This window comes from Plutella xylostella, chromosome 13 (assembly GCF_932276165.1).
Source record: "Plutella xylostella chromosome 13, ilPluXylo3.1, whole genome shotgun sequence".
Taxonomy (NCBI): domain Eukaryota; kingdom Metazoa; phylum Arthropoda; class Insecta; order Lepidoptera; family Plutellidae; genus Plutella; species Plutella xylostella.
The window spans coordinates 8,959,283-8,982,377 of NC_063993.1; the positions used below are offsets into that span (position 1 = coordinate 8,959,283).

At 35.3% G+C, this 23,095-nt stretch overlaps 1 long non-coding RNA gene across 1 annotated transcript; it reads left to right on the plus strand.

The window, feature by feature from the left end:
- On the plus strand, window positions 1-8,009 carry LOC119691031. Its single transcript, XR_007266900.1, has 4 exons — window positions 1-363; window positions 1,245-1,447; window positions 5,859-6,877; window positions 7,406-8,009. It is a non-coding gene; the product is annotated as an uncharacterized LOC119691031 (long non-coding RNA).
- The last annotated feature ends 15,086 nt before the right edge of the window (window positions 8,010-23,095 follow it).

Sequence of the window (23,095 nt, forward strand, 5' to 3'; positions counted from 1 at the left end):
TAGCGTTTAAATTTACCAATGCTATTCTTTACTAATATCAAGCTACTTATTTCATCATAGGTCCGGCCGGATTACTAGATGTAGCTAGGAGTTGTTCTTTAGTTCATTTTAGTTTCTATATTGTCTGTGATTCGCATTGACTGGCCGGTCACTGGATTCATGCGGATTCATTCAATTCAAGATGGCAGAAAAAACAAGGATAACTTTTAAAAGACTTCTGTTTGTTATTAGATTCCTTTTTGAATAGTTTGTGTTCCTTATAAAAGTATTTTACTTCAAACTTCCTGAGTGTCTTATTTTCAGCATCTTCTATAGTACCAAGCTAACATTTCAGAATTGAGATGAGTAAGTCTACGCCCACCGGTAAGTGAATTTATTTCTGTGCTTAGTTATGAAAATTGTTATGGATATAACAATATGCAGTTTCTATGATTACTGAAAAGAAATTTACGTATTATTAACCACTATCTTAAGAAATTAATATCACGTAAAGTCCAAATAAGGTTATAAAAGGTAAAAACGCGATCATCACGCTATATTTGGCGAAAATTTTATCATTGTGATTAATTTCATTATCGAAAAGTGCAAAACACAGCTTTATAAGGTAGATTTGTATTAAAACTGTTGTCTTGCAAACAGCAACAGTGAATGCAAAGTACTTTACTTTATTTGAAATATCGCGTGCGTATTAGGCCTAAATGCAAAATGGAGAATTCGCAATTCCTCCCATTATTGTGAATTAGCAGTAGCAACTGTAGCAAGTCAATAATTAATAATCATAAAGTTTATTTCTCTTTGATTTAATTGATCAAGTAATAACTGAATTTTTAGCATGAACTGACGATGTAGGTAATATCCTACAGAAAAAAAATCTTAATACCGCGATGTAATATCCACCATGGAATGCCAACCCTACTTTAGAGTATTGTACTCTATATCATTTAAGCGTGATCTATAATCTATAACACTAATAGAGTACGCTAAAATAGACTTTTTTTTACACATTTTTACTAGTCATATAATATTACGCAAAAACACATAATCAAAACCAAAAAAAAGTCGACTATTTACTTTGGACGATCTTGAACGCAGCCACTTATGTCAAACGTCAAATGTCACATGTGACAAGTTATTTTGAGAAGTTTTTGAGGTTTGTTTTGTTTGTGACATTGGTTTTGTTTGTTTGGAATACTTTTATCCATTCGTTATAACGTGATTGATGAACATTGATAATGCCGATCAAGCATCCTGTACTGATAATAATAACGCAAGTACCCCATCTAAAAATCGAAAAGTTTTGACGAAGAAAAAAAAGGACACAGAAGTACACACAACTTTGGGAAAATGAGTTTTCATGGCTAAGAAAAGACTCAGAAAGTGATACAAATGCAAAATCCATAATCTGTGGCGAAGTTTTCTCTCTATTCCATCAGCTGGAGTTGTACACGTACGTAAGAGTGTTTGATTTTTCTTCTGTATGCTATCTGTTGACGAAAATGTTTTGTGTGTGTGTATGCTTTTATTGGTGCCTTAGTGAAGGTGCATGCATCATCTATTTAAAATCTTTTCAGATATATCATTTCATTATACCCGCATGCTTACATTATTTTCTGTCATTTTGTTTTCTTATTTTCGAATCAATTATAAAAAAAAATACAACATATGAATTAAAACTATACATTGAATGCCTCACCATTGAGACAATAGATAAACAATACTCCAATATACCTATTAGTTATCATACCACCCAGGCGGTTCAACCTGGCTCACAAACTGTAAAATTTTGTTGAACTTCTTTCTTTAGGAAAAACTTTTAACAGGAAAGATAAAGATGTCCTAATAATATAAGTTATCTATATGAAAGTCAAATACAGAGATTAGTCGAGAACATTAAATTACCATTTAGTACCTATTTAATCATGACCTGTAACAGCTGTATTGCATTTTAACGTTACATTCATTTATTATTGTAAAGGTTTAGCATTACATTACTAACTTTCTTGCTTCCGAATATTATTGTGGATAGTAAGTACCTACCTACCTGTATTTTAAACAAGTCAGGATATAAACAATGTCCAAAAGGATCAAATAGCACAGTCTATTCTGTGTAATTCATAGATATTCACATCGCAACAGGCAGGTCAAATCAGAAGTATTAATTAATACTATTAGTAATATCTGCAAAATCCAAGACGTATAATGTATTTTTTCTTGCTTGGCGCGGATCTTGAGCGGCCTTGGAGTGTCTTTTTATTTGAATTAATTTCAAAACAAATTTATGAAATGAAACATAAATACACATGAAATGCATAGAATGATTGATTTCGTAATTAAACCATTTATTCAATTCTTTATTTGTGAACATAGGTAATGTATGAATAACAGGTGTTCAGCAGAATATTGAGAGCTGAGAGTACAAATCATGCACACATGCTATTTCCATAATTTAAACATTAGGTACAATAAATAATGACTTAACGAATTGTGTTAATACAAGTACAATAATGCCTCAATTAATAAATATCAATGTTGAATAACATTATTAATTTTATAATGTCATAGTGTATCATCAGTCAAATATTTATGTATAATAATGAGCATTTTCCTACTAGTAACTCATATAATTCCTTTTGAAACAAATCATAACTTAAACTGTGGACCTCCACAGTACCTAATTGGGAATTTCATTAAAACAAATTTTGGTCTCATACACAATATGTTATTTCTTCATCAATGCTGTTTTTACGACGGAAAACTTACGTTATTAATATATTGTGAACTACCTTATTAATCTGTTAAGAGTCTGGGAGACTTTGACAAACAAACATTTGTTTTACAAAAACCGCAACTTCATATATGTATAAAGATGGAAAAGTAAGTATTTTGGCTGTAGTTAATTTGTTTAATTGTATTTTTATTAAAAAGGACACACAAAGATTGTTTACCTTTTGTGCTGAGTGAGAGTGAATGTACATGCAATCACCCATTTTATGACATATTATTATCCGTATTAGTTTCAATATGGGTCTTTTCCAACACCTTTAAGAAGGCTGGACGTCTCAGACAACTTTTAAATCTGATAACATTATTTCCGTAGTTTAAAAACATTAAGTATAAATACATGTTATTATTCTGTTAGTAAATACCACTAGGTCCCTAAGTTTTGAATACTTTATTCATGATCTGCTAAATAAATATAAATTACCATAGGTATATTACAACTTTAATGTTTATGAAGTGTTATATTTTGTATTTTTAAGTACCTACTGCTTTGTTGAGTTTTAAGGAAAAGTCGTTATATCGTATAGGAGACTATGATAATGGAAATTATATATATTTACTTAGAATTAAAACTAATGTAACACCAACATAGTTGCAATGATAATAATTTATATTATGATTATAAGCAATTTTAGAAAACAATATTTGTATTCCTAGACTTAGCAAAAGCCTTCATCTTTATTAGATAAACTTAAACGGGATTATATCCCATGCATTATCATGATACTATCTTACAAATGTCTAACAACAAACAAATTGCGGAACCTGGAATATTCTCTCTCTTCTCTATTGGTTTTCCATGACTTGTTAATACTAAATATAAATAAAACTAACTATTGACCAGTTTCCATACATAACAATGCTCAGCCTCACATTGATTTCAATCTAAAAATGCTTACATTTTGTGAACTTTAAAACTCAAACTACAGTGTGAAAATATCAATTATGCTCTGTCCATTATATTATTGGTTTTTGGACAGTTGAAATCCCATACATTTTTGACGACTAAAAGGAAAACCAACTTTACTTACCAGACATAAGGAAGCGTCATAAAAAAAAACAAAAACATAGTGGAAGCTATATAAGTCTCTCGAGTTGATAATCACCTTGGTGTGAATCACATAACGTCAACAACACAGATATAATTAAAAACTATACCGTAGGTACTATTTGTTTATTTATTTATTAATTTATTTAAATAAGGAACACGACTACTGACCACATATACAGTCTAACTATAGTCATGGAAGTAAAGAGTGCGAATTTGTGGAGACTTTATGTCATTGCCTGTTGAATACTTACAGTTACAGTTAATTATATTAGGAAATAAAATAGCAATTGACTATATCGTTTAACGGATTGGTGCTTAGATGAAGGTAATAGATCAATTTAATACGGTATTTTACAATTAGTTCGGATCAATTTCAGTTCTGGACTTTATAAATAGACTGTAAAGCTTTTGCACAGTCAGTCATCACATCAGTTACTTTAAATATCCCTGTAGGAACTGCCAAGAACCCATCTCATACTATTTGGGCATAGAGCAGTAATTAAAACAAAATATTTCAAATCTATTTTATTTCCTACATTTCAAATATATATTTTATTTGTGTTGCCGCTGGCTTGCTGACGTAGAGGTTCAGAATTAATTATACATGATCTTACTTTGCTGGCTTTATTTACAAAAGGAGAAGTCAAACAAAGTGACATTATCCTATATATAATCAAATATTCAATATTCAAAACTCGTAATAAGCCCACGTCCTCATAATATGGCGAGGTTGACATAGTACCTACATACAAATTTCATTCCATTGGGCCTATCATATATAAAGATAAAAATTCAATAAAACAAAATTAAAAAATAAACACCCTTTACATAAAAACGTAGAAATGATTTGATGAAACCTACTTTCAAATACAATTAACCTAACAGTCCTCCACTATTCATAACAAGGTGAATGAAATACTCTAGATCAATCTGAAGGCAATGACGGAAACAATAAAAAAAAAAAGAAACGAAGTACTTATAAAGAAATGTTTTTAAGAGTCTTTATTGTACTTATCTACAAATAAAAATAGTAGGTTAAATTAATGCACTGTACTTTCTTTGAATATGCTGACATCGATGAAATTTATAATGAGATAGGATATTTAATCAATATTTTGCACATATAAAAAAAAAAAAAAAAATTAAGTATACAGTAGCGATAGCGGTCACCAAACTAAGCTTGGTCTGTATCTTGAGGTACCATTGGTATCTAAGTATTTTCTAGTTTTAATTATGCCGACACTGAAAAGGCTGTTAATTAAAGGTAGCTATAAGCACCTACTTGTATTTACCTCTACATATTTTTATTTTATTTAATCCTTTATTGCACAAATATAAAAATAAGTGTACAAAGGGTGGACTTAATGCTACAAGCATTTTCTACCAGTCAACCCACAGGAGGTGTTTTTACCTACTTATATGTGTTTACTTACTTGCTGAATGCTTGATTGTAAATTCTTATCATGGCATGCTAATTATTACCATGCACCATGTAATATGCACAAATATTGTCATGTTATGTAATGATACTCTCAAATATTTATACTCTTGATTTTGCAACTCATATGCATACTAACTCTAATTATATTATATTCATTTGATAGAAAACTTAATACTTAAGATACGGTCAATTTAAAATAATTAATATAAAATTCCACGAAACTTTAACTAATTATAATATAATCATGTTACAATATAATAGGAATGCCATTACATCAACTAATTTATATATGAATAATTCATAATTAATTCGTGGCAACTGTAACACTTAACTTTTATCCGTGTCTCAAGCAATTAAAAACTTGTAATTGGCTATCATTATTTCAAAATTTTTATAATAAATTATTCGTTAATTTTCCTGTAAATAGATAAAGGTAATAAGAACTATTTATGATAAAAGTACATAATATAATATTATACCTTACTTAACTAGGTTCATTATTAAGCTGTGGATGTAACTTATTACTTGCGACTAATATGCAATTTATTTCTCACTTTTCTATTCTAATTCCTGTTCTTGTTTTAGGATAGGAATATTTACATATTGTATGATGAATATGATGATGATAAAGAAAACGATGATTTAAATATGAAGATATAATTGGAATAATCATAAAATGAGAATATGCATATAAAAATCTACATAATGAGAATGGCTGAGGGTCAGCATTGATCTATTAAATCAAGATCGTTAAAACACTTTAATATAATTACAAAGAAAAGGCCGATTTAATATGGAGACACAAGAATATAAGACATAAAATGAAAGGATTGGAATACCTACATTATGAGAATATGGAAAGAAAATACTTACATTTTATACACATAATACAAGAATGTATTGGAATATTAAGAGAATGGCTGTCTAAAGCTCTATTAAATCAAGATGGTTAACACACTTTAATAAAATTACAAAGAAAATGTTGATTTAATATGAAGACACAAGAATATTAGAATTAAAATATAATAATTTGAATACATTATGAGAACATGGAAAGAAACTTACATTTTATATACATATATTATGAGAATGGCTGTCTGAACAGTATTGTCCTAATAAATCAAAATGTTTAACACACTGTTGTTATTATAATAAATGATGATTTAAATATAAAAATACAAGAATATTATATATAAAGTAGAAGAATTGGAATATATTTTGATACTAAGATACCTGCATTATAAATATATTATGAGAATGGATGACCGAACAGTATTGTTCCGATAAATGAAGTTGAATGGTATGCTGAAGTGCAAGCGGTGCTCACACAAGGATGTGATTGGTATGCCGAAGCACAAGCGGTACTCACTGAATGATAATACACACACTTTAATATTGTTATAATAAAAGGTGAATGGTATGCCGAAGTGCAAGCGGTGCTCACACAGGGTTGTGAATGGTATGCCGAAGCACAAGCGGTGCTCACCTAATGATAATTAGTATATAGTGGCTGGTATGCCGAAGTGCAAGCGGTGCTCACACTGGGTTGTGAATGGTATGCCGAAGCACAAGCGGTACCCACTATACTATTTATCTGATAAAGAGTAAGTATGTTGTCCGAGTATATGTGGCTGGTATGCCGATGTGCAAGCGGTACTCACACTGGGTTGTGACTGGTATGCCGAAGCACAAGCGGTACCCACAATACTAGTGACATTTTATATGTAAACTAAGCCTATATTTCTTATAATACTCTTATTAAGTATAATAATACTTTCTTTCACTTTAATGTTACTCAAAATAAATAAAGATTATGTTTAAATTTTAAAAATTATATCAGAAACAAAATCATATCAATATTCAAATAATCACTATTTAATTTACCTACTCGTACGAATTAATTTGATTTATTCTGCTACGAGGCCATTGTCCAGCAGTAGAAGACTAATAAGGAGGCCATTGTCCAGCAGTAGAACACTAATAAGGCCATTGTCCAGCAGTAGAACAACAATAAGGAGGCCATTGTCCAGCAGTAGAACACTAATAAGGAGGCCACTGTCCAGCAGTAGAACAATAAACAAAAAAAAAAAAAAAAACAACTAATTAATATATAATTTGTGTACCTATTTCAGATTCTGAGGAACAATGAACATACAGTGTAGCCGACCAAAAATTCACCTAGCAACGTTGCAGCGTAGCAGACCAGCGTCAGACCAGCATTAAGTACATCAATAAGAACAGCCGGAATATGGTTTACTAATTACTTATAGTCTCTTTGAGTTTTGTTTTAATTATGATTGCTAAGTGCATTTAATATCACCGCATAGATATAATAACTTTATTAATTTTGCTAATTCATTCAGTTTGTTAACATAAATTTAGAACTTGTTAGTTAGCGTTCGAATGGCCGACAGGGAATGGGGACATTCCCAATAACAGGACGGCCGACTGTTAGCGTTTAAATTTACCAATGCTATTCTTTACTAATATCAAGCTACTTATTTCATCATAGGTCCGGCCGGATTACTAGATGTAGCTAGGAGTTGTTCTTTAGTTCATTTTAGTTTCTATATTGTCTGTGATTCGCATTGACTGGCCGGTCACTGGATTCATGCGGATTCATTCAATTCAAGATGGCAGAAAAAACAAGGATAACTTTTAAAAGACTTCTGTTTGTTATTAGATTCCTTTTTGAATAGTTTGTGTTCCTTATAAAAGTATTTTACTTCAAACTTCCTGAGTGTCTTATTTTCAGCATCTTCTATAGTACCAAGCTAACAGGAACAATAATAAAGTTCCACTTACAAAATGTGCAACCAAATTATCCCATTTTTTCAATATTAAGGGCGACTTGCACAATCTTAAGTCTAGACTTTCCTTAAGTCAATTAGACACTAAATCTAGATTTTAAGATTTTTGTGCAAGTCGCCTTTAATTTGTTATAAATATACTCTATTGCGTTGTTAAATGTAGGACCTATCTTAATATTGCAAATTTATTAAATTCATAAATGAAATCAGTGTTGGAATAGGTACCTACTTATTTTAGAGGAGAAATTAATGAATTGAAGTAAATTATAATATGTAGGTATTAATATATTATTATGTTTCAGTTTCCATCGAAACAGTTTTGAAATGCAATGTGGAAGAGAAATATACATCTCATTTAGTTAAACACCAAATTAATGAATGACCCAACTGGGAGTTTACAATACTCGAAGATCTATGTTAGAAATTTTAAACTTTAAAATTTTAGTTATGTTTTTTTAGCTACCATACACATAGATACAATAAAATTATAAGCACTTCATATCCATACAAATATGGATAAGAATTAGGTAGGTAATGTACCACCCAGTATAGGATTATTAAAAATGGTTCAGCGTTCAAGAAATAGATGAGCCTCGAAAAAAGAAAATGGAAATTTTCCTACCTTATGAATTTATTTTCTTGTTTGCGCAAAGAAGAACGCCTTCAACGTACATTGTAATGACACAGGATATTGCTTTCTACAACCCTTCACCTTTATATAATATATGATCTACTTCATATTACATCAATTACTTATATTGAGTGACTAACTACCCTCGCAAGCAATGAAAAAGTGCCACTTACAAAATGCTGACACCAAAATGGTCCCAATTTTAAAAACCTTTAATTTAAAATGTATAAACAATATTTACGTTTTTAGGTGGTAAAATTCTGACGGCATCATTAAGCTATCCTTTTCCGATTTAGAGTAATTTGTTGCTATTGTCTATGGAACTTTTTCATTGCTCGAAAATGTACTTGTTTGGTACTACAATACTACAATATTAGGTGCAAATAGCAATATTAGCTTAGCTCACCCCCATTTTCACTAAGACAAACAGTACCACCGTCAAAGTAACTTGGCAGCAACAATGAAACATCGTCCCATAAAATTTTACAGCGAGACAACAAATTCAGGAAGCGCTAAGTCCTTTATGTTTTCATTACTTCTCTAATGTTTATTATAATAAGTTATTCCTCCTTATAATCCAAACGAGGGGTAGATCCCTCTTTACTTATCAACGGTCAAAGTCTTTGTTATAGCTTCGAGGGAATAAAGTTACACTCATTTACATATATTACCTTTTCTCTTATAAGAAAGTTTGAACGCAAGGTATGTTCAGTGCTCACCCACGGGAATACTCTGTTTCAGGGCAAGTATACAGGGTGTTGCAAAATTGGTATACTAAGCTGAAAGGGGGTGACTCGAAGTGTCATTCTGAATTCTGGAATTCTTTTGTACCTACTACTACTTTTAAAAGAAAATAATTGTCCGAAAAAAATATGTAGTACTCCATAGAAACTTTGACCGTCGACCAATGTCACATGACTTTTTAGTAATAGGGAACTGTTTTTCTCTGTTAGTATACTATATTTGCAACAGCATGTATAGTATATTATAACATTTAATAATAACAGTCGTATTTTAAATAAATAAACATCTATATTATCTTCTAAATTTATAAAATCCCTCAGTCTGAATGACTGACTGAAAATCAACGGACACCCAAAAATACTGAATTTTTCCTGCTGAAACTTGCAGGCAATGTTCTTTGTATGACGTAGGCTCCCGGTAAAAACGATATTCCGATTTTACTCCACAGTAGAAGCGATCAGTTTCTGACATCATGTAGGAGCTTCGGGGAATAAATTCTACCAACTTTCCGATGTTTCTAACACTCTGTGGTGATTAGACTTCTCTAAAGTTCACAGATAACGGTTCATACTAATGAATGTTCGGCTCCTTAAGTAAAAGTTAAAGACGAATTTGTTTGGGGTAAATGTACAAACAGCTACAAAATGTACCTCAGAGTTTTTGGGCGCTTAGCAACTTTGTTGAACTTGTTTATACGTATTAGGAATTATTCTACATTCATATTGAATTGACTAACCCTTCGAGGGTTACAGTCGTCAGCTTTTTAACGTGTGAATGGCCATCGTCGTTTTCTTATACATAAAATATGACAGGAACGCCTTTTTACATACTTCTAGCGTACACTCAACTTTTTTGAGTACTTGCCTATTTTTAGAAAGAGGTATCATGAATATTCTAGGGGTTCTCCTCATCTCGCCTAGTCATTATTACCCTAAACTCGTTTCGCATAACTCATAAACTAATTATTATAATTATAACTAATAAACTTTTTTGGTAGAATCATCATTTCGCCAAGACTTATGTGGCATAAGACTCGTTTCGTCTAAAACTCTTTTGGCATAAACTTGAAACACCGAAGTCTCGTTTGCTCAAATTGTTCGTATTGGTATAATCTTGTTTCTCCCAATATTATCTTAATAAATACTATATTAAGTATGTTTTAAATGTACAAATTGTGGTATTTTTCTCCTACATCTCGAAAATCACGATATTGAATTATCAAAATATCGAAAGTGAATGACCATTATAATGATTACAAACGCCATTAAACCCCATTGGATCGAAACCTAAAGATAGGTGTGACGACGAGCAAAGCGAGGAGGAGCGTGTTAGGTGCACATGTTCGTCGAAAGCAAAGCGGAGCGGAGCGTTACCCACATAGCGGAAAATTTAATAATGCAATGCAAGGCACCTGTTTGCGCTATGTTGGGAGACGCTTCGTCAAAGTTAAAGCCAAATGAATATTAGTAGTTTGTATAAGCTATGCCATAGTATTGTTAGGCTATTTGAGATTTGGCCATACCGTTATTAGGCTAAACAAGATTTAAATGCGAAATAACTTTTTACTAAACAAGATTTATGCCATACGATTTTCGGCGAAACGAGACTTTGACCAAACGTTACTATACAATACGAGATTAGACAAATAAATCTTAGGCCAAAAAAGGTAGAGCCCACTGTCTACATTATAACGTGAGGGCGAGTCAGCATGAGTTTACAAACAGATAACCTTCATATAAAATATATTGGGAAAGTTCTTGGAGTTAGTTGAACGTTGGTTCATCGCCGAATCTTATCAATTTCAATGTCAATATCTTATAAAAATTAATAATAATACGTGGGGACATCTCACACACGGCCATCCGACCCCAAGCTAGGCAAAACCTGTGTTATGAGTGTTGGACAGCTAATATATCTACACAAATATATAATATAGATAGATACCCAAGACCTGAGTACAAATATCTGTCTTTAAATAATATTTGTCCCAGCCGGGAATCGAACCCGGAACCCGGGACCTTCGGCATAGCAGTCAGGGTGACTAACCACTATTACACCATTCAGCCGTCAAAAAGTATTGAATATTTATTGATGAGCCTACGATCATAATATTTTCCTAGATGTGTTAAAAGACATGAGACGCTACATAGTTCTACGTGTAATGTTTTTATACTTACTTACAGTAGCTATTAAAACTTTTCATTTAGGTAGTTGTTAACTTGTTAACGTGATTGAAGAAGCCTTTTAACATTATCGTTCAATGATAACTCAATACAAGAGCAATCAAATTAATTTTGTACGTCTTCATAGTATCTAGAAGATAGGGTAAAAGTGTTGTGAAAGTTATTTTCAGTCTCTTCATAAATATGTTTTTATTTTTGTTTGACAAATCTCAGCTAGCGGTTTGCTGTATGTATCTAACGACAGACTTTAACTTGCTTTAACTATGTAGTCATAAGATGAACAAACGACCAGACAGGACAAAATAATACACTCACGGGCAATGAAAAAGTTCCATCGAGAAAATTTTCTAACTTCTCCTGAACAGAAAAAAAATATTTAACAACTTTTTCTGCAATATTTAAGTACATTTAACGGTGCATCAGAATATAACCAACTAAAAACGTTATTATTTTGTTCAAATTTTTTGCCATTAAATGTTTTAAGAAATGGGGTCCATTTGTTGTCTGCGTTTCGTAAGTGGAACTGTTTCTTTGCCCGTGAGTGTATAGAATTACCTACACAAGGTTCTCTTTGTGCCATTGTACCACAGAACCCAAAAAGTGGCCTTATACCAAAACTAGCATGGCTATCTTAAGTTATTTATCGTTTCTGTCTCTACTTTAAAAGACGCGGTTTTTGTGATATACGGTTACGGGCACAGAATGGACAGGGCCTCTAGTACGAGTTTTGCAATTTATGTAAACGAAAAAAGTTTTGGTTTTCTTCTGTCACCTGCATACATTATCTGTCAAAAGTGTCATGTTAGTTTGCGCTAGAAGCGCCACTTTGCATATGAGAAAACTGAAACTTTTATAATTTTCAACCAACTATCAAACCTGTACTAGACGGGCAGATCTTAGATTTTCGTTTACATAGATATTAGGTCCTTACATATGAAATTGGCGTTTTCTATAGGAGGAACATAAAGTCTTTTTTTTTTAAATGAAATATATTAAATTAATCAAAGTATGTGCCATTGCTATGTATGCACTTTTGCCATCTCATAGGTAGTTCATTGATCCCCTTACTAAAAAAACCATTCGGGCGGGAATCAATAAAATCTTTGAAGGCGGTTTGGACTGCCCCATCGGAGTTGATTTTTTTTCCTTGCAAGTAGTTATCCAAATTGCGAAAAAAATGGTAATCTGTTGGAGCAAGGTCCGGAGAGTACGGTGGATGTCTAAGACATTCTAATTGAAGCTCCTCTAATTTGGTAGCCGTCTGTTGTGCAGTGTGTGGTCTAGCGTTGTCCTGAAGCAGCAGTGGCCTAGAGCGATTGACCAGCCTCGGTTGTTTAGCAGCTAGCTTTTCCATCATGGTTTGCACTTGCTGACAATAGATATCTGCCGTAATCGTCTGGCCATATTTAAGAAAGCTGTAGTGAACGACACCGGTACTAGTCCACCAAACACTTAAAAGCAACTTTTTTTTAGTCAATTTTCGCTTAGGGCAGCATTTGGCTGGTTCGCCAGGGTTCAGCCATTGCGATGAGCGCTTCCGATTATCGTAGAGGATCCACTTTTCATCACAGGTAATGATTCGATTTAAAATTCCTTCATTATTGTGCCGGTTGAGTAACGTAACGCAGCAGTCGACGCGCGTTTGTCGGTTTGCTTCACTCAATTGATGAGGTACCCACCTTTCAAGCTTTTTCACCTTCCCAATTTGCTTCAAGTGGATTAGAATAGTTTTATCACTAACACCGGAGCCTGCAGCTAACTCGGACGTGGTTTGCGATGGATCCGCTTCCACAATAGCCTTCAATTCTTCATTATCAACTTTGGTCTCCGGCCGTCCACGAGGCTTGTTCTGCAGGTCGAAATTTCCAGAACGAAAACGTTGGAACCAAAAACGCACTTTGTTTTCTTTTGCGACACCCTCACCATACACATCATTAATCCTTCGAGCCGTTTCTGCAGCACTGGTTCCACGGTGGAACTCATACTCGTAAATAACGTGATATTTCAAGTTTTCCATTTTGTAAACAGAGTGACACAAAGAAAAAAACAAAAGAAGAAAAAACAAATGAATTAGGGGGTTTGAAACACAAATGCATGAGTAAATAGCTGTATGAATTTGAATTTGGAATTCCTAACCATAAAGGTAATATTTGAGATCAAAGTGGCCATTACGACAAAACGCCAATTTCATATGTAAGGACCTAATATTTTAGCCTTCGACTAAGAAACTTTAAAAATACAAACTTACAATGACAATAGACACACAGCTCGGATTACGCAATCAATCCCAAGATACGTCATACATCCGGGCTGGGGCTTAATAATTCACCCTAGCATCAGCAATTATGGCTAATTATATTGACCCGCGTGAACTGTACCGGCTAATTCTGTCGAATGATGCACGCAGCACGCAGGCAGAGTAAAGTCGAAACAGTAATCTAACTTCCATCACAATGTAAGAAAAGTTTAAAGCGAATCGACTCCCGCCTGAATAAAAAGCAACCTGCATGCCACCAATGACAGATTTTCATGAAGCAGGAAAATTAACATAATAATACTTAGTATTTAGATTTAGATTCAAACAGAGCTGACAGCTAAGTGAGAAGGCTTAAGCAATGTTTGAGATAATTCAGTGATTACACAGATATTATAAAAATGCAAAGTGAGGTCATTGTGATCTATAACTTATAAACTTTAAATTCCATGTTTTTTTTACTCCACACGTCAAATTTTTAGACTCCTGGTCAATCTGAGAATGATAAATTTCATCGTCACCGTCTGTTCAAAGTATTAAGTTACTTTACTGCTTTGTACGCTTCGCTTATATGCAGCTGCCTATGCAATGCAAGCGTATGTGAGGGACTTATGATTTAATACTCCTGGCATGCGTGCCTGCACTGATAAGGAAAGGGTGAGACTGTTATAACAAGGACTAATAAAATACTGTAGAGCTTAATTGGAAGCCGGTGTTATGTTTCGCAACATTAACAGTCGTTGTTTATAACCTAAATTGTGAGTAATAGGAATACGGGATCATTAAATTTGTATCATTTTGATTCTTAGAGTAGTGATCTATTGAATCTAGTGAAGTATATGTGTTCCTCAGAATAAGAGGTCGTGCGTTTTTTTATTGCAACGGCTTGGAAGATGATGATTCTGGATGTTGCTATATGCTAAGTCCTGGTGTGAAATAATAGTTTGTATCTTCAAGTATGCTTGATAAACGTAAAAGACATACTTGTAAAGCATATTTGAAAGAAAACACTATTTAGTAAGCTTGATGCTGCATCAAGTATTTGTCCCGCTTGACGGTAAAAATCGTGTGTATTTAAGATAGAGGGTGTCATATAATACACTCCCGGGCAATGAAAAAGTTCCACTCACAAATTGCTGACACCAAACGACTTTTTTCAAACATTTAATTTAAAACTTGAACAAAATATTATTGTTTTCAGTTGGTAATATCCTGATGCTTTATTAAGTGTACTTCAATGTTGCAGAAGGCGTCATTAAGCTAGCCTTTTCCGTTTAGGAGTAAATGTGTGTTTTCTAAGTGGAACCTTTTCATTGCCCGTGAGTGTATAATTATAGCTTCTTAAAGCGTAAAGAAAGGAAATTATTATAAGTAAAGAAAAATTACTTTAAACAATGTTTAGCAAGTGTTTGAACAGAAATTTGACAGATTTATCAGGCGTTTGTTAGCACTAAACATCTGTTCATCTGTTTATCTAAGTTTTTGTGGCAAGGCCATCATACTTTATAAAAGAAATTGAATATAATAAGATCTACTAAGCACTAATAACGAACGCGCAGCATTGATAATACGCTAACAATAGCTGTAACAAACGATTTCCCAGAGCTCCAGCCTACCAACTGGATACAAATAAACAGTTTCTGTATTATTCGCGATGCCATTGTTCCATCATGGCTGCCAGTCCAGAAAGTTCTGTAGTATACGCAAAGCAACATGGCCCCGGCTACAAGACTATTTATTGTATGTGGTTCAAATGAACAGATGCCTTCGGAATTATTGTTTTGAAAATAAAATATAAAATATATATAAACACTCACACCTTGTACTAATGTACTCCCTTGCGGGGTAGGCAGAGGTGCATTGCTGCACCCACTTTTCGCCAGTGTTATATTACCATTTTAGGGCCTATTGCCATTTTACGGGTACATCCAAGACCCGAGAACAAATATCTGTGTTTTAACAAATATCTGCCCCAGCCGGGAATTGAACCCGGGACCTTCGGCTCAGTAATCAGGGTCAATAACCATTACGCCATCCGGTCGTCTAAAAAAAATACCTTATGTATATTGATTCTGTTTTAAATGTATTTTTTGCATTACAGCTTCACATGGAAACTCAGTGATCGACCCGTAATCTACCAGTCACTGACTGGTGCGAGACGTAGAAATAGTAGTCGCTATAGTATTTTGATAAATATTGGGTTCGACATATGTAGAGTAATAAATGTACCTACCTAAATAATTAGTAGTGTCAATTAGGGCGTGGCCCCATTGATGCGGTGCGTCGCCGCCCTGTGTTGTTTTTCATAAATTTATAAGACATGATCCAAAATATATGGATAACAACGCAGCATTCTTTGCCACAGAGTGACAAAACAGTTCAATAGCTAAAACGGTCAATATTGTTTTTATGAATAACGGGGTAAAATTAAATTATTTGTCTAACCAGCTTGTTAGTAACGTCGGTATGATGACAAACAAAAATGATTCCAACAGTCCCTTGGCTCACTCTGTGGCTAGTTCCCGGATTCCTTATTTAAAGGGTAATTTGGTAGAATTGGAATTAGCTATAACGAGCCTTTGTCTGTCAGTCTTCAATTTGTTTAACCCAAGATTGATGGGCGGGCGGCCTTTGAATTGTTTATGATGGTTAGAAGATATAAGTAAATAAACATGTACAGGGTGATACAGAGGGCGCAACCGCAAAGTAAACATCGCCTCTGTATTGATTTTATAAAATGATTTTAATATTCCCATCTGTCATTTTGAACAATATCTATGTGATTATTATGAGTGTGTGTTATAACAGATATGACCCTATGAGTATGTGCGCAACATCTGTAATACATTCTGTGCGAAAAGTATCGGGACTGGATCAATAAAATACAAAATGTTTGTTGTTCATTCAAATTTATTTTATCATCTTCAAAGTATGCTCCTTCTTGTTTCCTTCTCCTAAACTCAAAGTATCACTTCGTGGCACTGTTTTCAATCGATAGAAGACAATAAGGAAAAATCCCAGCGAGTACTAAACACAACTCTGAAAACAGCGTTTAAAAAAATGCTGTGAAGCAAAAGGAGCAATTATATTATTATGTAGTCTGAGCCTATCTGAAACCTAGTTAAACATTGTGAGATATGGCGTTTCGACTTTGTCCGTGTTCGGCATCATAAGGGTCACAGTGACAGTTAAATAAAGTCCATTTTTCTCTCCACCTTTAATTTGCAAGGTGCGGGTGCCTATATAAATAGAGTGAGTCGCCCGCGCGCCTCAGTTGGTTTTTGATTTTTGAAGTGAACACTTCGGCAAAATGGCTCAATGTAGCCACGGTTCTCGTCGGCTTCGCTCCGACGGGGAAAAATATAATATTGAATTTGCGGAGTCCTCGCTGCCGGGAGCTGTAGCGTGATGCGGACCAGGCGGCGCGGGGCCTGCCGGCTGCTGCGCACGCAGCCATTGCTGAGGATTTCGCAACGAAGGTTTGAGTTGATAAGCCGTGAGTAAAATGCTATTATTTACTGCTTTTAAAAGCTCAGCCACTGGTCATAATGCTCCGGCGCTTGGGGTTTTTATCCCACGCAGTAGGGTCCGATTCAATAGTCGTGGTGATGATTGATCACATATTCCGGTCCTACTAGTGGCGCTTGAGCTAGATCTACTTACATTAATGACCGCTTTAAGTAAAGCATATGTTAATTTTATACAGGAAAAAATAATAAAAATATATTTTTCTACCCTCAATTTCTAATATTTTTAGAAAACAGTTGATAAAAACTTTGCTATTATAATAATGCACTTGATTATAGCTTATGTAAGGCTTTACAAACAGGAGCTTTCCAGGACCGTCATAGGATTTTTTACAGGAAGCACGTGGCTCCGAGTTTCAGTATGTTGGGACATTGTGGCATGTGCGGTGAGTAATGTGATCCGCCGGTACCTACCCGCTGAGGGTAGGCAGGCCGATTCGGTGAAATTGAAGTTTCGTGTAACCTGCACCCGGCCCTGTGCTCCTGCGCTGGCCGCCGTCTCGTGGCACCTGCATCGCAGCGTACACCCGGCCCGGCGCTCCTGCCCTGGCCACCGGTTCGTGCCACCTGCATCGCAGCATACACCCGGCCCTGTGCTCCTGCGCTGGCCGCCGTCTCGTGCCACCTGCATCGCAGCGTACACCCGGTCCTGGCGCTGGCCACCGGTTTGTGGTACCTGCATCGCTGCATAGACCCAGCCATGTACTCCTGCCCTGGCGGCTGTGTTGTCCCACCTGCATCGCTGCGCACACCTGGCACTCCTGTTCTGGTTGCCAGATCCAAACGCCCCCTGTCTGGGAAGAGATTTTATGCTCAGCGGAACCGCCTGCACTATTGCTAGCACGGTCATCATCATCATCAGCCATCATTATGAGTGACTTATTTAGAAAGTATCGAGTAACGTGCGCTATTCATCAGTGATTTTGGCATATGCAGACGAACGTTTACTGCCAAGGTTGGTCATGTTAGCCATACAAGGGCACACCAACGAAGCCTGAGTAACCACCTGCAGTCGCCGTAGCCGCATCGGCATGGATGACGACAAATCGGGTAACGTGCACCGCTTCTAAAATTGTTATAGCACTTCAATTTGATGCCTCCGCTGAGGTAGGGTATTCTATTAAAGCAGCTTTCTTCTGAACTGCCCAAAGTGACCTGTAGACTGCTCCTGGGGATAGTTGTGCAATCAATTTTTTATTTCGATGTCTCTGCTGAAGAAACTGTCTAATGCAGCTTTTGTTCTAAACTGCCTAAAGATCATTGGACTGCTCATGGGAATGGTGACGCACGGTAAGTACAGGAGCGTTACTCTATACTGATGAGAAACGAACGAACGAGAGTTGTCGTGCAATCGGCACGTTTAATACATACAAACAGAGCGGCTCGCGCCGCAGTGCACTGAAAGTTCGTTTTTCGTCATATAAAGTGACCCCCCAGACACTATCTTAAGTGTCATGACACATCGGCAGATTCCAGCTTTGAGTCTTTTCTTTTCTCGGCTGTGAGCAAAGTGAATCCCACCGGCGAGTGTTCAACCTAAAAGCACTGAGCTAATTCCTGATTTCGTGAAAGTCGCTGTTGCTATACCATACCGCTTCACAAGTTACCGAATTTATTATGATCCTACTGTCCGGTGATCATGATCGGAGTGTCATCGCGGTTTCTGAGTGGCACCATATTAGCTGTCTTCCTTATGTCCCAGTGGATTGTGAGTGTGTATCCGAGCTCTTTGTTGAAAAATGCGTGAACCTCCTACGCAGCAGCTGTCTCTTGCACGGTGCTCTTGCACGAGACGACTACCTTTTGGTAAAATTATAACTTCCACTATTCTGGGAACATGCATATACCTAATGTGTACTGAGTATCACATCACGTGTAGCCGCAGCCCTACTCAATGTACGGGGCTAGATAATAAACAATGGCAGTCGTCATTAAATTTCTATGAATTTCGAAGGTCATCATTTGGAGCACAATCCAAAGGGTGAAAGTACCTATTCATGCCTAAACGGCTTCTCTAATGAAAATGTATTTTTAATTCGATTCTGGCGCAAACGTTTCATAACTATTTTTCAACACTGTATCTGCTGAAACTACTTAGACTGACTGGTTAAGATGCAGACGTGCCGTTTTCACAATTCCATTCTGAGTAATCCTCAACTGTTTTATGGATCTTTCAGTTACCTAGTTACGTAACTAGTTACCAAGTAAAAAATTACTTGTGTCATGCTCGTACTCGCATCTCATTTAGGAGCTCTCTGGCCTCTAGCTGAAGGCTAGAACTGGTATATATATCTACTAAGCTAGTGCATTGTTATAACCGGGCAGCGGTGACGTGGTAGCTGCTTGATTTATTAGAGTTTGCGGAAAACTTTCTAAATAAGTAATAATTATTAGTCATAATATTAACTCTTCGCAGTTCTTTCAGAATGCAATACCAGGTTGCTGAAGTAGGTAACCTTCCTTAGCTGGACAACAACAACAACAAGCCTTTTTGTTTTAAAGAATGTCACAGTTATTCGCCGTTCCACTGTCATATCGATGTCCAAGGACTTTTTCTTGGGTATAGCTAACTACCTAAGTTTACCTATAGATAGCCGCAAGCTATCTGCTGTTGGCGAACTGTCAGTTCTGATTGATAAGTCAGGCTCGAAGTGGCTCGTCCAACTGTCCATGTTCCCGCCACCATGATTGTTGCTTCCACAGATTAGAGAGTCTTTGTTGGCTGTCGTTGCATCAGGTCTGATCAGGTACAACTAACATCTTTACGTACCATCTTTATTTAATCGAGCTATTTTATTTTGTTTTATCCAGGTTGACTTAATGGTTTCAAAATCGAACCTACAACAATGTAAGTAGGTACCTACCTACGTACCTTTGAAGTTCAACAAGGCGAAGCCTTAAGGTTTTGGCCGAGACCTGCCCTTAGTGTTGACGAACATACCTAAAGGTGACCTTGTTAATGTTTTTCATATGAAGTACTGAAAATTTTACTTATCCTGGTGGCATGACTGATCATTTACTTACCCAGTTAAGACATGTTAGCCGGGTTTCATTTATCAACTATTATAATTGTTATTGTTGTGTTAATCAATGTTTATTAATTGATGTCATCTACCAAGGAATGCTGCCAGAGCTCATAATATTCACACATGATGATACAGAATGATAGTAGCCCACAAAATCGGTGCAAAGGCTTATAAAATAACTTTCCTTCCTAGTAGGACTGCACAGGAACTCGTTAACCGCCGAGTTAGTTAGAATACAAAATTAGACTGTGTGTTACTTGTCAATCTAGAATATGAATATAGTGACCTGCATCATGTTTTGAAAAACTGAATACTTAGTTATCCGCCAGTGTCACAGCCTTCATCTAATCTTTTCCAGTAGCTGATGAGGCTGAGATATTTAGTAAAATTATCTTCCCTTCAAGCACCACTCCTCGTTCCAAGGACTAGATGCCGCGCCAGGTGTTGCAGGCCGTGTCGTCGTACAGGGCTGACCGAGCAGGTCCTCGAGGCTCCAGGGTCGGCTGCTGCATTTCTGAGGTCAGTCCAGAATTACATACCCTAGTCAGCATGTGCTGACCTGAGCCCCAGCGGCCTGGATCGATATTCTACATTTTACAGCTTTTAAATATTGTTGTAAAGTATTTCACTGGTTCCATCCATTCGGCTAGTGTATGTTAAAAATATTGCCTTGACAATAACAAGATTTTGATCAATAATTACTTATAAGTATTGCTTTCGAAGAGGCACTGTGTGTATCCATATGTATAAATACCTACCTATATGTATAGGTACATACCTTCCATAACTTTCTGACAAGTCAGGAATAATAAGGAAGTACTTAAGTCTTATGTATACTTACACCTTTCTTTTTAGTATATCTATTACCTAGAAATCTATGCATTATAAATTTATAGATTCAAATATTTATCTACTGATATACTCATCAGTAGCTTATGGGTCACAGTTGGTTTTCTCTCCACCATGCGATAATAAACACATCTCACAATGTTTAACTAGGTTTCAGATAGGCTCAGACTACATAATAGACGCATTTTTTCTGAAATAAAAATGACATATTATGTATCTAGCCTATCTGAAACCTAGTCATTTCTGCATGGTGATATTACAACTGAGGCGCGCGGGCGACTCACTCTATTTATATAGGCACCCGCACCTTGCAAATTAAAGGTGGAGAGAAAAATGGACTTTATTTAACTGTCACTGTGACCCTTATGATGCCGAACACGGAGAAAGTCGAAACGCCATATCTCACAATGTTTAACTAGGTTTCAGATAGGCTAGATACATAATATGTCATTTTTATTTCAGGAAAAATGCGTCTATTAATACAAATACTTCGTAGGTGAAAAAATAAATTTGGATGAATAACAAACATTTTGTGTTTTATTGATCCAGTCCTGATACTTTTTACACAGAGTAGTATACTAGAATAAGCCCGAGATCTACCTAGAGCAAGAGTTTTGAAGGACAATTCAATGTCATTTAATTATGAGTTGCTTTACTTCGTATCTATGTACTTAGTTAGTTTCCTCCAACCAAATTATTACAACAACGAATGATGAACTCGCGTATTATGATTAAAAATAATATATATTCCAAAATGTAGGTACCTATGTCATAAGTTGTTTCTAAAAATAATCAATTTTCCTACAATACGTTTTAATTAAATGCAAATTTAGTATTTTACTTTTATAAAGTGTGCCTTCCATCAAGCTTAAAAACATCTAACCTTTTAGCAAAATGTACATCAATTAGCTTTATTTTTATTTATCTTCTGCATAAAACAGTTTTTACAGCATCCACTTGCATAAAATTTTACTTAAGACTTGCAGTCTTCGAGTATGAAATGAATTTTGTAATTAAGTTTTCTCGCTAATTAAGTTGGGGGTTTCGCCACCCCTATTCTGCTCGGAAGATTTCGAATTAAATCCTGATGGCCTGCAGTGGTCCTATTCCGACACTAGATCCCCAATATTCGGTGGAGGGAGGATTAGTAGAATCGATGCAGGATTTCAAATGTTCGCCCTCTGAGGAGTAATCTATTTAAATCGAGCGGCTCCTAAATGGATTTTAATGCTCCAGGTGTAAATTGATAGCTGTTGGTTGCAAGTCTTGCTAGTCCGTCTGGTTCAGTGTTAAGTTGAAATTATATAATGTGTTCCTACTAAAAGTATTTAACTAACTAACGTTATTAATGATCATGAATGCTTATTATGTATCTTTGTGAAAAAAAATAGTTTGTGGATGGTGAACTGGTTGTATTCGGACCGATTTTGATATTGTTTATAAGTAATTTATTGCTACATTATTCCTAAGTGCGATAGGTCACTTTTATCCCGGAATTCCTTTGGGAAAGTCTTAAAATCAATATTAAAGCGTTATCTCATCAGTCTATAATGGAATTTATTTTTCTAACAGCAGCAGTGGTTCCGGGCGTAATTTATTATTAATGCATTCATTCATTTACAATTAGGTTCAGCGCGGGGCAGCTAGCTGTACCTACCTATATTTTCTCAACCGGTGCGGCAAATTGAAATATTTAATTTTTACATTTTCTATAAGAAAACTGATGAAGCCGTAAATCAAACTGAAACAATGTAGAGGTAGAAGAAATTGTAGTTTTCCAAGAAAACGTACCTAATTT